The sequence below is a fragment of the Mustela nivalis genome (assembly GCF_964662115.1).
Source record: "Mustela nivalis genome assembly, chromosome: 19".
Lineage (NCBI taxonomy): Eukaryota > Metazoa > Chordata > Mammalia > Carnivora > Mustelidae > Mustela > Mustela nivalis.
In genome coordinates this window covers 10709108-10722586 of record NC_139038.1, presented here as the reverse complement: position 1 = coordinate 10722586, position 13479 = coordinate 10709108, and the positions used below count along the sequence as shown (strand labels likewise).

General features: G+C 46.8%; 1 long non-coding RNA gene across 1 annotated transcript; it reads left to right on the top strand.

Annotated features, from left to right (window-relative positions):
• Positions 1-3666: 3666 nt before the first annotated feature.
• Positions 3667-12718, top strand: LOC309854004. The gene is made up of 4 exons (XR_014306044.1): positions 3667-3780; positions 3994-5052; positions 5519-5624; positions 12322-12718. It is a non-coding gene; the product is annotated as an uncharacterized lncRNA (long non-coding RNA).
• The last annotated feature ends 761 nt before the right edge of the window (positions 12719-13479 follow it).

Genomic DNA, 13479 nt, shown 5'->3' with positions numbered 1-13479 from the left:
CAAGAGGCCTATGGGAAGACTGATTTGCAGATCTTGGATCCTGCTCACTTAAGACCCAAGTGCACGGAGGCCAACAGGTGGCAGAATCTTGCATGTTAATTTATTTTGAATTATCTCAAATATTTCTTTTTATTTATTTGTTTGAGAGAAAGAGAGAGAGAGCACAAGCAGGAGGGGCAGAAGGAGAGGGAGAAGAAGTATCAAGCAGATTCGAGCTGAGCACAGAGCCCAATGGGGGCTTGATCCCAGTACCCTGAAATCGTGACTTGAGCCAAAACCAAGAGTCAGATGCTGAACCAACTGTGCCATCCAGGCGTCCCCAAATATTTCTCTTTATAATGTTTTGTTTGTCAAGATTTTATTTATTTATTTGACAGACAGAGATCACAGGTAGGCGGGCAGGCAGGCAGAGAGAGAGGGGGGGAAGCAGACTCCCCACACAGCAGGGAGCCCAACATGGGGCTTGATCCCAGGACCCTGAGATCATGACCTGAGCCAAAGGCAGAGGCTTTAACCCACTGAGCCACCCAGGCACCCCTGTAGATTGCTTTAAATACCAAGTGAGGTGGTAATATTAGAATGTCTTCAACAGTCTTGAAAGTTAATCAGGTTCTCCTGAGATTTTTAATATTTGCTATCAGGAGTCTGCCTTCTCCCCTATCATAGGACCATTTAGCATGGACCCACCCTGGTCAGGAAACCCTGAGTCCCCATGCCGACAAAATCCTGCTCCCATCACTTGGTCAAGGTTACTGTTGTTGAGAGTTCATTTAGTGCTCTTTTTTAAAGATGCTCTTTTGAATCCGCACTGAATAATTTAATCTGTCTGTGACTCTGTCATGTATATTAAAATTGCCCCAAACCATGATTCTGAGCAAAAGTTGAGATGCCCTTGACATACTGATTTTCACGACACATCCGGTCTTCCTTTTTTTTGATCTTCATTTTTAAGTACTCTCTACACCCAATGTGGGGACTGAACTTCCAGTTGTGAGATCAGAAGCCCCCCGCTCTACTGAACCATGCCTGACACACAATTTACATTAGTTTCAGGAGCACATCCAGGCTTTTGATGGAAACTAAACAGAGGTCTTTGCTTTTTTTTTTTTTCTCTTCCCCCATAATGGCACTTGATAGAAGCCCAGTATCTTGTGGGTCCAGTCTTGGTTTTCTGTCTTTCGAGAAAATGAGCCATAAAATACGTATCATTTGTAAGGCAGCAGTTTGTGCTCTCACGGCAGCGCTCACTGTTAGGATCTGTCCAAGTGAGTCCAGATCACGGGGGTTGGGCCACAGTGACATTGTAGGCTTGTGGATGGGTATCTGCGCTCTAGCGGATAAATCCTTTGTTATTACAAGGATGCCTTTTTAACCGATTATAAAACACTATTTTTGCACAGTTTTCCATTTGGATAATTTGAACATTTAGAAGGTTGGATCAGTGACCTTTTCCAGAACCTTCCAAAAGTGGGGGGGAGGGCCTAAATCCCAGTTATAATTTATTCATAATAATTAATAATGTAGATGTGATATAAACCGACCTGCCAGCTCTTGCTGTGCCTTTCAGGCTAGCATCTGCCCTATGCAGTACACCTAATGTTCACGAAAAACGCGTTGAAACAAACAGGGTTTCTTGGAGGGGGCTGGTTAACAGGATTTAGAGGAATATGGTTTTCTGTTTAGCATTATGTTCAGATGGATGTAATCATGTAACTTAAATTTTTAACAAGTAAAATCTCTATAATATTTTCTCTGCCTCCCTCTGGGATTTGGGGGAATCAGATGATATGTAAACGAAAATACTTTAGAAATTCTAAGTTAAGTGTTCTATAAATATTACATGGTATAATTTAGTCTTCCAAACATTATTTTTAAATGTGAACAACATGTGCATGTTTCTTTTCTGACTGAAGAAATCTATTGCTCATTTTTTAAAAAAGATTTTATCAATTTAGGGGCACCTGGGTGGCTCAGTGGGTTAAGCCTCTGCCTTCAGCTCAGGTCATGATTGAGGGGTCTTGGGATAGAGCCCCACATCGGGCTCTCTGTTCAGCGGGGAGCCTGCTTCCCCCTCTCTCTCTGCCTGCCTCTCTGCCTACTTGTGATCTCTGTCTGTCAAATAAATAAATAAAATCTTTTTTTTTTTTTTAAGATTTTATTTATTTGACAGGCAGAGATCACAAGTGGGCTCCCTGCTGAGCAGAGAGCTGGATTCAGAGCTCCGATCCCAGGACCCCGGGATCATGACCTGAGCTGAAGGCAGAGGCTTTAACCCAGTGAGCCACCCAGGTGCCCCAATAAATAAAATCTTTTTAAAAAATGCTTTATATTCTAATATCTGAGAAACTACACTTACAAGACTGACTCTTACCACGGGATTAATGTGGGCCTGACTGATCAGATGATAGAAATAATTAAAAAATGAGTAATATAAGTAGCATGTCCTTCCAGAATATATATCTCTGTCAAAAATATTATAGAGGACTCAGAAACCTGAGCGTACAGTTGTCTCAAGGAAAGCTATTTCCAAACAAAATGCATAACGGAAGCCTGACTTTCATAACACCAAGAGAAGGAAAGTCTCGCTTACATGCTGAAAACAAATCTCCCCATCCCTTCCTTTTTCTCTGTATGTTTCCAGTGTCAGTTTAACGTCAGTGGTCCAGATTCTTGAGTTTTTAATCTGTGCCTTTCACAAGCCTTCTCTCGTTCTCTGGTGACTCTCTAACCACCCTTTTTTAATCTCCCTTTCATGACCTCATGTTTATAATGATAATTAAAGTAGAGATGCTCTTGGAGAAATTTTCAACCAAGAATAAAGTGAATTTTTGAACAACAGATCAGAGAGGGGGAAAAAAAGCCAGTGATAAGGAAACGGCTCAAAGATGAAATTTGCCACCATGGCACGGGTGTATCAAGTACTTTTTGTCTTCCCAACTGTGGGAAGGTGTTCAGTCATCCTCTTACTTCCCCCTGCACCAGGGGAGCAGCCTGGCCAGGCCCTGGGTTGTACCTGGGGTCTTAGACGAACATGATTTACTCCTCTAAACTGTGTGTTCCCATCCCAAATGAATTCAGATTGGCCCTGAGTGAGGGACACGTAAAGAACTGGAAAGAATCTGAGAATGTATGAAATCCGGGAAAGCTTGTGAGCCTGTCCCCGCGGTCTAGCTAAGACCCAGACTTCCTTTCTTTGAAGCCCTACCCGGTGCTCCGCTCTTAATTATCTCAAGGCGTGCTGACAAAACCCCCACTGTGGTAGGTGCTTAAAACCTCCCCATTTAGGAAGCCTGGGTGGCTCCGTGGGTGGAGCTCCTGGGTGGGAGCCTTTGTCCTGAGATCCAGTCCGGCCTTGAGCTCCCAGCCAGGAGCCTGCTTCTCCCTCTGACCCTCCCCACTCTCATTTTCTCTCTCTCTCATTCTCTTTCAAATATATAAATCTTAAAAACAAACAAACAAACCAACCCACAGAATTTAAAAACATTAAAAAAAAAAAAAAAACTCCCCATTTGCTAAAAAGGCTCAGAAAGGTTAAGGTACTTAGCCAAGGATACACAGATGGCAAAATCCAGACTCAGATCTAAATCGGACTGTATCCAAGCCTGACTTCTTTACTGTTTCCTATCTGTAGGCTCCTGGAGCTCATCCAGGCAGATCGGATAAGTGAATCAAATACAAGGTATAGTCAGGTTGATGCCCCCAGGAGATCATACGAGAAGGTTAGAGACGGAGACAGGAAATTTTACACGGAGGAGGTCGCATTTGCAATGAATAATAAAGGTGGATGGAATTCTTTTTTTTTTTTAAAGATTTTATTTATTTATTTGACAGACAGAGATCGTAAGTAGGCAGAGAGGCAGGCAGAGAGAGAGAGGAGGAAGCAGGCTCCCTGCTGAGCAGAGAGCCTGATGCGGGGCTCCATCCCAGGACCCTGAGATCATGACCTGAGCCGAAGGCAGCGGCTTAACCACTGAGCCACCCAGGCGCCCCTAGGTGGATAGAATTCTTAAAAATAAAATAACCCGAGGATTAGCCTTCTAATGCCTAACAGCAAAATGATCCCATCGAAGGACCTGTGACCTAAAAGGTCAATACACACTGCCAGTTCGCGCTTCAGAGAGATTGGGCCACTGGGCGGGGACGGTGTGCAAACGTCCGCTTCCTCCACACCTGCCCAATTCCAGGGAAAAGGAGCATTCCTTCCCACCCCTCCCCCCAGTGCTGCTGTGCACCTTGATTTTGATCCAAGTTGGGTGTCTTTTCATCTTTTTATTTGCCGTTCTCCTGCATGTTTCTGCAAAGGACATTCCTGCTTGCATTTTCTGCGTTAAGTCCTTTGCTTCCCCCGCCCCCCATCTTACTCTCCTGTGCCAGTGCTATCTACAGTGAAAGAAATTGGCCTTTCTCTCTTTAGGTGGGTTACAATAGTTTCTCAGCTTGTCATTAGACCCTGACTTTTTTTTTTTTTTTTTTTTAATGATGCGTTGTTGTGCTTAAGTTTTATGGTTGATACAGTGGAATGTATCCATTTTCTGCCTTATGTGTTCCCTGTTAAAAAAAAATCAGTGGTGAGAAGAGCCTCCCTCACAGCACGATGTATACAGACACAGATAAATGCACGTGGACGTGCAGACACGGGCGTGCATATGTACACAGGCACCTTCACACGTTCTCCCCAAGCAAGGTTTCTGCATTTCCACCTGAGCTTCAGCGGTCCGGGCTCTCCATGGCACCCAGCCTGCAAGGCAGTCCCGCCCTCCGGGTGCGGGTCCCAGTCCCATTTCCCGGCTCTGCCCGCCTGCCCGCTGGGTGGGTCACGGGACCTCCCTCCCGCAGGACCTGCGGGCTCGTCACTTCCCCTGCAGCCCCCCGGGGAGGTGGGGGTGGGGGCAAGGTCGTCCAGGCGGGGCGGAAGTCCTGGCCCGCGGGCACCTGGACTCTGCCCTCCCGGCAGGCTCCCATCGCGGGCCAAGGGGCCCCCTCCGAGCCCGGGAGTAGGCCTGTCCTGGGCGTTCTTGGAAATGCCAGCAGCACGTGGCCGCAGGAGAGCTGGTAGGGCACCTGCGTGGGGGTGGGAGGTGGGAGTTGTCCCCCCCACCCCGCCCCCGCAATGCAGCTGCATCCTCGGGGGGCGCCGCCAGCCAAAGCAGAGCAGTCCCAGGGCGGGTTAGGGCTTTCCGTGGCCATACAGTTTGCAGGAGGACAGTTTGCAGGAGGACAGGGACAGCTCGGGACACGCCCGTCCGTCCTTAGAAACTGTGCCCAGGAGCCCCCTGCTCTGGTGTCCTAGCGCAGGCCCCCGCTCTTGCTCAGCACGCCGCAAGTTCGCGTCCCCGGTCCTCGCCCCGGTCCTGCGCCCCAGACAGCGTCATCGACCCACAACGTTGGAAAGGTTCCCCTTTCCCACGGTCTTGACCATCCAGCTAGTTCGGGAGAAAGGCTCACCTTGGTATGCATTTTGGTTCGGTTGTCAATAAAATATATATAACATAAAACTCCCTGTTGGAACAATTTCTAGGGGGACCGTCGGTGACATCAAGGACCTCCACAGTGTGCTGCAGCCGTCACAGTGAGTGGATTCCAGGACTTCGGCAGGACCCAAACCCCAATTCTACCATCAGGCGGTAACTCCCCATTTTCTTCTCCGTCTGGGGCCCCATAACTTCTATTGTACTTTCTGCCTTTTCTCGATACCTCTTAAAAAGAGGATGGCACAGTATTTGCCCTTTTGTAACTGGCTGCTTTCCTCCAGCAAGTTTTCAGTGCTATTTGCTGAAGCATATGCAACAGAAATTTCTTTTTATGGCCACTTTTCCTTTCTATATGTATTTATTTTGCATGTCCATTCATCCCACGGGAGGCATGTCCACCTTTTGTCTGTTGTGGATAATCCTACTAGGAACATTCACGAACTGTCTTTTTTTTTTTTTTTTAAGATTTTATTTATTTCTTTGACAGACAGAGATCACCAGTAGGCAGAGAGAGAGGAGGAAGCAGGCTCCCTGCTGAGCAGAGAGCCAGATGCGGGACTCGATCCCAAGACCCTGAGATCATGACCTGAGCCGAAGGCAGCGGCTTAACCCACTGAGCCACCCAGGCGCCCACGAACTGTCTTTTTGAGTATCTGTTTGAGTTTCTGTTTTGACTGCTTTTTCTTGGCTTTTTTTTTTTTTTTTTTTTTTAAGATTTTTAGTCATCTCTACGCCCCATGTGGGGCTTGAACTCACGCAGCCCAGAGACTGAGAGCAGCAGGCTCCCCTGTCTGAGCCAGCCAGGCACCCCCGTTTTCCTTTGGGATATAGTTCTAGAAGGGAAATTGCTGGGTCATACAGTAAATTCATGTTGAACTTTTGGAGGCGCCACCAAACTTTTTTTTTTTTTTTAAGATTTTATTTATTTATTTGTCAGAGGAAGACACAGTGAGAGAGTGAACACAAGCAGGGGGACTGGAAGAGGAAGAAGCAGGGAGCCCGATGCAGGGCTCGATCCCAGGTCCCTGGGATCATGACCTGAGCTGAAGGCAGACGTTTAACGACTGAGCCACCCAGGCGCCCCGCCATTTGGATTTTGATAGGGATTCTGTTGAATCTGTATTCACTTCCAATCTACAGCTGTTAGAGTGCCTTGCACAGAATAGTAGTTTTTCACTTCAGGTAGTGTCGTCATTGTGACAATAGTGACTGTTGTACTCCGTGATTGTAAATTATCCTGCCACTCCTTTAGGTCTTTGGTTTCTTTCAGCAGTGTTTTGAAGCTTTCAGTATGTAAAACTTTGGTCTCCTTAGTTAAGTTGATTTATTCCTAAGTATTCCTAAGTATTATATTCTTTTTCATGCTCTTGGAAATGGAGTTGTTTTCTTAATTTCCTTTTTTGAAAATATTTTATTTATTCATATTAGAGAAAGAGAGTGCACACAAGCAGGGGGAGGGGCAGAGGGAGAGAGGCCAGCAGACTCCCCGCAGAGCAGGGAGCCTGACACCCCACTCGATCCCAGGACCCTGAGATCACAACCTGAGCCCAGGGCAGATGCTCAACCCACTGAGTTACCCAGGCACCCCTGTTTTCTTCATTTCTTTTTCAACTTGTTCATCACTTAGTTTATAGAAACATGAGTGATTAGGAATACCTGGGTGGCTCAGTCAGTTAAGCATCTGCCTTCAGCCCAGGTCAGGATCCCAGAGTCCTGGGATCCACTCCCCCATCGGGCTCCTTGCTCAGCAGGAAACCTGCTTCTCCCTCTGCCTGGTTCTTTAGGACATCCTACATATAACATCATACTGTCTGTGAACGGGAATAATTTTATTTCTTTCTATTCAATTTTGATGCCTTTTTTTTTTCCTTGCCTAAATACTCAGACTAGGGCTTCTATGTGGAAAATACATGGGGAATTAAATGGGGAAAGCAGACATCCTTCTTTTGTTTATTTTTTAAGGTTTTTTTTTTTTTTTTTAAATCTTTAAGTATTCTCTACACCCAACATGGGCTCAAGCTCACAAGCCCAAGATCAAGAGTCACACGATCCACTGACTGAGCCAGGCAGGTGCCCCAACATCCTTGTTTTGTTCCCAGTCTTAGGGGAAATGCTTTCAGTCTGTCACTGCTCACTATGACATTACCATGAAGCAGTGTTAGATTTTGTGAGATTGGGGCACCTGGGTGGCTCAGTCATTAAGCCTCTGCCTTCTGCTCAGGTCGAGATCCCAGTATCCTGGGATCGAGTCCCGCGTCGGGCTCCCTGCTCAGCAGGGAGTCTGCTTCTCCCTCTCCCACTCCCCCTGCTTGTGTTCCCTCTCTCGCTGTCTGTTTCTCTGTCAAATAAACAAAATCTTAAAAAAAAAGATTTTGTTAGATTATTTTTCTGCTCAATTGAGATGATCCTGTAGCTGTTTCTCCTTCCTCCTGTTAATGAAATGTATTACATTGATTGATTTTCGTATTTCAGAGTGAAACGCCACTTGGTTATAGCACATAATGTGCTTAACCTTAATGTGCTGCCGAATTCAGTTTGCTAGTATTTTGTTGAAGATTTTTGCATCTGTATTCATAAAGGATGTTGACCTAGTTTTCTCCTTCTCTCCTCCCTCTCTTCCTTCTGTCTTTCTTTCCTTTTTTTAGAGAGAGAGCACGAGTGAGCTCAGGGGGGCGCTGGTGCAGAGGGAGAGGGAGAGAGAATCTTAAGCAGATTCCACACCCAGCACAGAAACTGTTGTCACTCAGTCTCATGACCCCGAGGCCATGATCCCAGCTGAAATCAAGACTCAGACACTTAACCCACTGAGCCACCCAGGCGTCCCCAACGCCAAAGTTTTGAAGGACGATATTCCCCACTGCCCATCCTGGCGCCCATCCTGGCACCCATCCAGCCTCTCCAGAAACACAGGCTGCTCTACCCACAGTCATGGTGGGGACCGAGGACCGGGCAATAGCGGCTGCTTTGCGCACGCTGGTTATGAAACAGCAGCCTCTCCCTCGTCAAGCACTCTTCTGGTTGTTACAAGGGCTTGATCAGGCCCCAGAGTTCTGAAATCGTTGATTACAGTCATTCTTTTCAACTCAGTGTTTGCTTCAGGGGAGGAGGGACTGACCCCCAGAGCTGCCCGCTCAACCATTTTGTGTGACACCAGAATGGATTCTTTTTTTCATCATAGGAATTTATTTTTTTATTTCTTTCCATTTTTATTGAAATATAATGGATGTACCATTGTGTAAGGTTAAGGCATACAACCTGATGGTTTTTATGAAATCATCAAATTATCATGATAAGGTGAAATGGTTATTGTAATAAATCCATTAACACATCGACCACTTCAGGTGGTTACCTTTGTGTGTGTATGCGTAATGAGAACAAAATGGATTTGTAAAATTAACGTAAATACACCCATTTTTTAAAAAGATTTTATTTATTTATTTGACAGAGAGAGAGCACAAGTAGGCAGAGAGGGAGGCAGAGAGAGGAGGAAACAGGTTCCCCGCTGAGCAGAGAGCCCGATGCAGAGCCCGATCCCAGGAACCTGGGATCATGACCTGAGCCGAAGGAAGCTGCTTAACCAACTGAGCCACCCAGGCGTTCCAGGATTCTGGAATTTTTAAAAAAGTTTTATATATTTATCTAAAAGAGAGCACAAGAAGGGGGAGCAGCAGGCAGAGGGAGAGGGAGAAGCAGGTTCCTGGCTGAACAGGGAGCCCGATGTGGGGGCTCAATCCCAGGACCCTGGGATCATGACCTGAGCCAAAGGCAGACAGTTAACCCACTGAGCCAGCCAGGCGCCCCATGATTCTAATTTCTTGAGAGCAGAGATCTCATCTCTTTTCGTTACTTGACCCGAAGTCCTGGCCCAGGGTAAGTGCCTGTCACATGACAAGGCCTGATAAAATATGAGTCAGCCATTTGTTCCCAATCAGAAACACAGGTCCCTTGTCACCAGATTTTCTGGATTAAGAGAAGTCAAAAATTTGGATTTTGGTAGAACCCTCCTGATTTTCAATCACAAAATAGAGTTCAAAGTGAAAGGAAAAAGAAAGAAAAGAGAAGGACATTTACCAATAAGCATTACTGATACCAGAACGAGGCTAGTCCTTTAGCGTACAGAATGGGCTGGTTTCCTGGGATCTGGGATTTTCTGGGATCTGACAATGACCCTGAAGATGGCCTTATTTACCAAAGTGGCATTCTTGGGTGTGTTCGCGTACTCACATTTAACAGCTAAACATCATTTACTGAGCAAACAAAACAGTAACCAGCTAACTTAGAAATGAACTGTAGGAACATTTTTGTTTCCACATACCATGGAGGTGTTCATTTTTTTTTTAAGATTTTATTTATTTATTTGACAGACGGAGATCACAAGTAGGCAGAGAGGCAGGCAGAGAGAGAGGAGGAAGCAGGCTCCCTGGCGAGCAGAGAGCCCGACATGGGGTTTGATCCCAGGACCCGAGCTGATGGCAGAGGCTTTAACCCACTGAGCCACCCCAGGAGCCCCTCATTTTTAAAAGGTATTTGCTTTCTAAACAAATTTATAAGAACAAATTGAAACAGTCACATTGGGCAAAATCCTAAGAAGTCCATCAATAAAAATAGTTCCGATTAATAGCACTCAGCCATAAGAAAGAATGAAATCTCGCTGTTTGTGACCATATCTGTGAGCCCAGAGGGCATTAAGCTAAGTGAAAGAAGTCAGAGAAAGACAGACACCCTATGATTTGATTTATATGCGGAATTGAGAAAAGAAAATGGATGAACAAACAAATCAAGGCAGAAACAGACCGTTACAAAGAGAGAACAAACTGGTGGTGGGCAGAGGGCGTGGAGAGATGGACAAAAGGGACTGAGGGGTGTGAGGTCCGGGCTTCCAGGGGTGGAAGGGATAGGTCCCAGGGTTGAAAGGTACAGCATAGAGAATATGGTGACAGTGCCGTAATCGTGTTGTTGGAAGACAGGCGGGAACTGGACTTGCCGTTGAACCTAGACCAGGGTGCAGAGTTGTAGAATCACTGTGTTCTTTTTTTTTTTTTTAAGATTTTATTTATTTATTTGACAGACAGAGATCACAAGTAGGCAGAGAGGCAGGCAGAGAGAGGAGGAAGCAGGCTCCCTGCGGAGCAGAGAGCCCGATGCAGGGCTCGATCCCAGGACGCTGGGATCATGACCTGAGCCGAAGGCAGAGGCTTTAACTCACGGAGCCACCCAGGCGCCCCTAGAATCACAGTGTTCTACTCCTGAAACTAATGCTCAATGAAATGAAAAAGTCATAACAACATAAAATAGATACAGGTAGGGGCGCCTGGGTGGCTCAGTGGGTTAAAGCCTCTGCCTTCGGCTCGGGTCATGATCCCAGGGTGCTGGGATCAAGCCCCGCATCGGGCTCTCTGCTCAGCGGGGAGCCTGCTTCCTCCCCTCTCTCTGCCTGCCTCTCTGCTTACTTGTGATCTCTCTCTGTCAAATAAATAAATAAAATCTTTAAAAAAAAATAGATACAGGTAATCTTATAGATTACTGCAGAAGAACAAACAGGTCCCAGATGTTGACTAACTGAAATGAAACACTGTTACATCAGTGTTAAGAGTTCAAAGAGCACAGCACGGGGACTCTGGGACTCTGTGTGTCATGCTGGGCCCCCCACAAGCGTGGCTCCCATCTGTCCCCGTACGACACGATTACAATACCATTGATTATATTGCCTATGCTGTGCCTTTCGTCCCCGCGGACTTGGTTATTTTATAACTGGAATCTTGTACCTCCCACTCCCTTTCACCCGGTTGGCCCATCCTCCCCCCATCTCCCTCCCAAACCACATTTTATCTCATTGTAAGTCTTTGCGGGCTTACAGAAGTTAAAGGGCAAATGATGAAAAGACCCTCCTTTATGCTAGAAAAGGGGCTGAAATTTGGCTTTGTCCCATTAACTTCTTTATTCGTATATCCCAGGCAAGCAGACAAGAGCACAGACTAGTCAATAGCTTTATGAACTTTTAACAGGGGGCACCCCGTGTGCTCAGAACTCAGACCAAGACATAGGACAGTGACAGTGTCCCAGAAGTCCCCCCACAACCCCCACCATAATAACCACTGCCCTGATTTCCATGACCACAGATACCTTGTGTCTCTTTCTGAACTTTTTTTTTTAAGATTCTATTTTTGGGGCGCCGAGGTGGCTCAGTGGGTTAAGCCTCTGCCTTTGGTTCAGGTCATGATCTCAGAGTCCGTGGATCAAGCCTCGTATCAGCCTTTCTGCTCCGCAGGGAGCCTGCTTCGTCCTCTCTGCCTGCCTCTCTGCCTCCTTGTGGTCTCTCTGTCTGTCAAATAAATAAAAAAAATCTTTTTAAAAAATATTTTATTTTTAAGTAATCTCTGCACCCGACCTTGGGCTCGAACTCACAACCCCGAGATCAAGTCACGCAGTCCAGCCAGGCACCCCCGCTCTTTTTGAAGTTTACGTACACGGAATTATGATGGGTATACACTCTTCTGTGTCCTTTCTCTTCCCTTCGTATTCTGTTTATGAGATTTCCCCCATGTTGTTATAAGTAGCAATAATTTGGTTGCATCATGCTTTGATGATAGGTTTAATTCTTATAAAAGCATAAAGCAGAGCATAGGTACTGGTTTCCCAACTGCCCTGCTCGGGGTGGTACCACGGAGTAAGCGCAGTTCTATCTGTCTTACCAATAAACTGGAAAGGAGGAGAAAACGAGGCATACTTGGCCCCGAATCAAAGGTTATGCTTTGTTTTCAAGTCAAGTGAAATTATCTGCAAGCAATTTCCTCACATGTTGCAGACAGACATAGGAAATTAAAGATTTTTTTTTTTTTAATCTGACTAGGAAAGCTGAGTTTCTCAAAATCAAGCTTCATAAAAGTGCACGGACAGAACTTCCAACAAATACTGGAGGAACATTGACTGCATTCCGGGCCTCGTTCTAGGCACATCTTCCAGAGCCGTTACAAGGCAAAAGGCAAGCCGCGACGGCATAAACTTTGTTAATAAAATCAAAAGATTTTTATAGCAGAATACAAAACATAGCTGTGGCTATAAGCCCAACGAGAAAGCTGCGAATCTGGGCCGTCCAGGTGGCTCAGTGGGTTAAGCATCTGCCTTTAGCTTAGATCGTGATCTCAGGGTCCTGGGATCGAGCCCCACTTGGGGCTCCCTGCTCAGTGGGGAGCCTGCTTCTCCCTCTACCCCCCCCCTCAAATAAAGAAAATCGTTGAAAACAACAACTAGGAGCTGCTGCTTTACTTGTGGGCTTGTGCTGCTGCAGACAGCAAAGTGGGGGAATGGCCGCCCGAACCCCTTCATTCATTCACTCATGTTTCCATTCGGTGGACGCTTCCCACTCTGTGAGCTGCTCCCCTCTATGAGCTCACGGAAGGCAGGGACTGTGCTCCGCTCTCTGTCCTACTGGTGCCGCCTCCTGCCTTTGAGGTCTCCAGCATCATCACCTGAAGTCTTGGAGCCGCAATTTCCTCATTTGCAAGTTGGGGGGAATCACATCCGCGGTACTAGGTTGTTGGAATGTATTGGGCAGACTTACGTAGGCGGGGCGTGTTGCATAATGGACATTCAGGGAAGGTGCTAGCTGCCTTGGGGGGTGCAGAGGGAAATCGGGCACCATGCCTGACCTCAAGGCGGTACAGACTGTGTGTGGGGGGCCTGGAGAGTAACAGGTTATAATACAGTGAGGCTAGCCCCGAGGCCACGGGGGAGGAGACACCGAGTGGCGCTCTCGAGGATGCGTGGAAACTCCCCACCAAAAACGTGGGGGGTATTGAAAGCACGGAGAGGAGCAGGTCAAAGACAGGGAGGTGTCAAGGTACAGGGCTCACAGAGGAAACGGGAACCAGTTTGTGCTGGCCGGGCTGAGGACCAGGCGCGGAACAGGCTGGAGAGAGAGACTCGGGTCCGCTCACAATGGGTCTTCTGTGCCACCTAAGTCGTTGGTGCTGGAGGCGTTGGTCAGGATGCCTGTCATTCCAGCTTC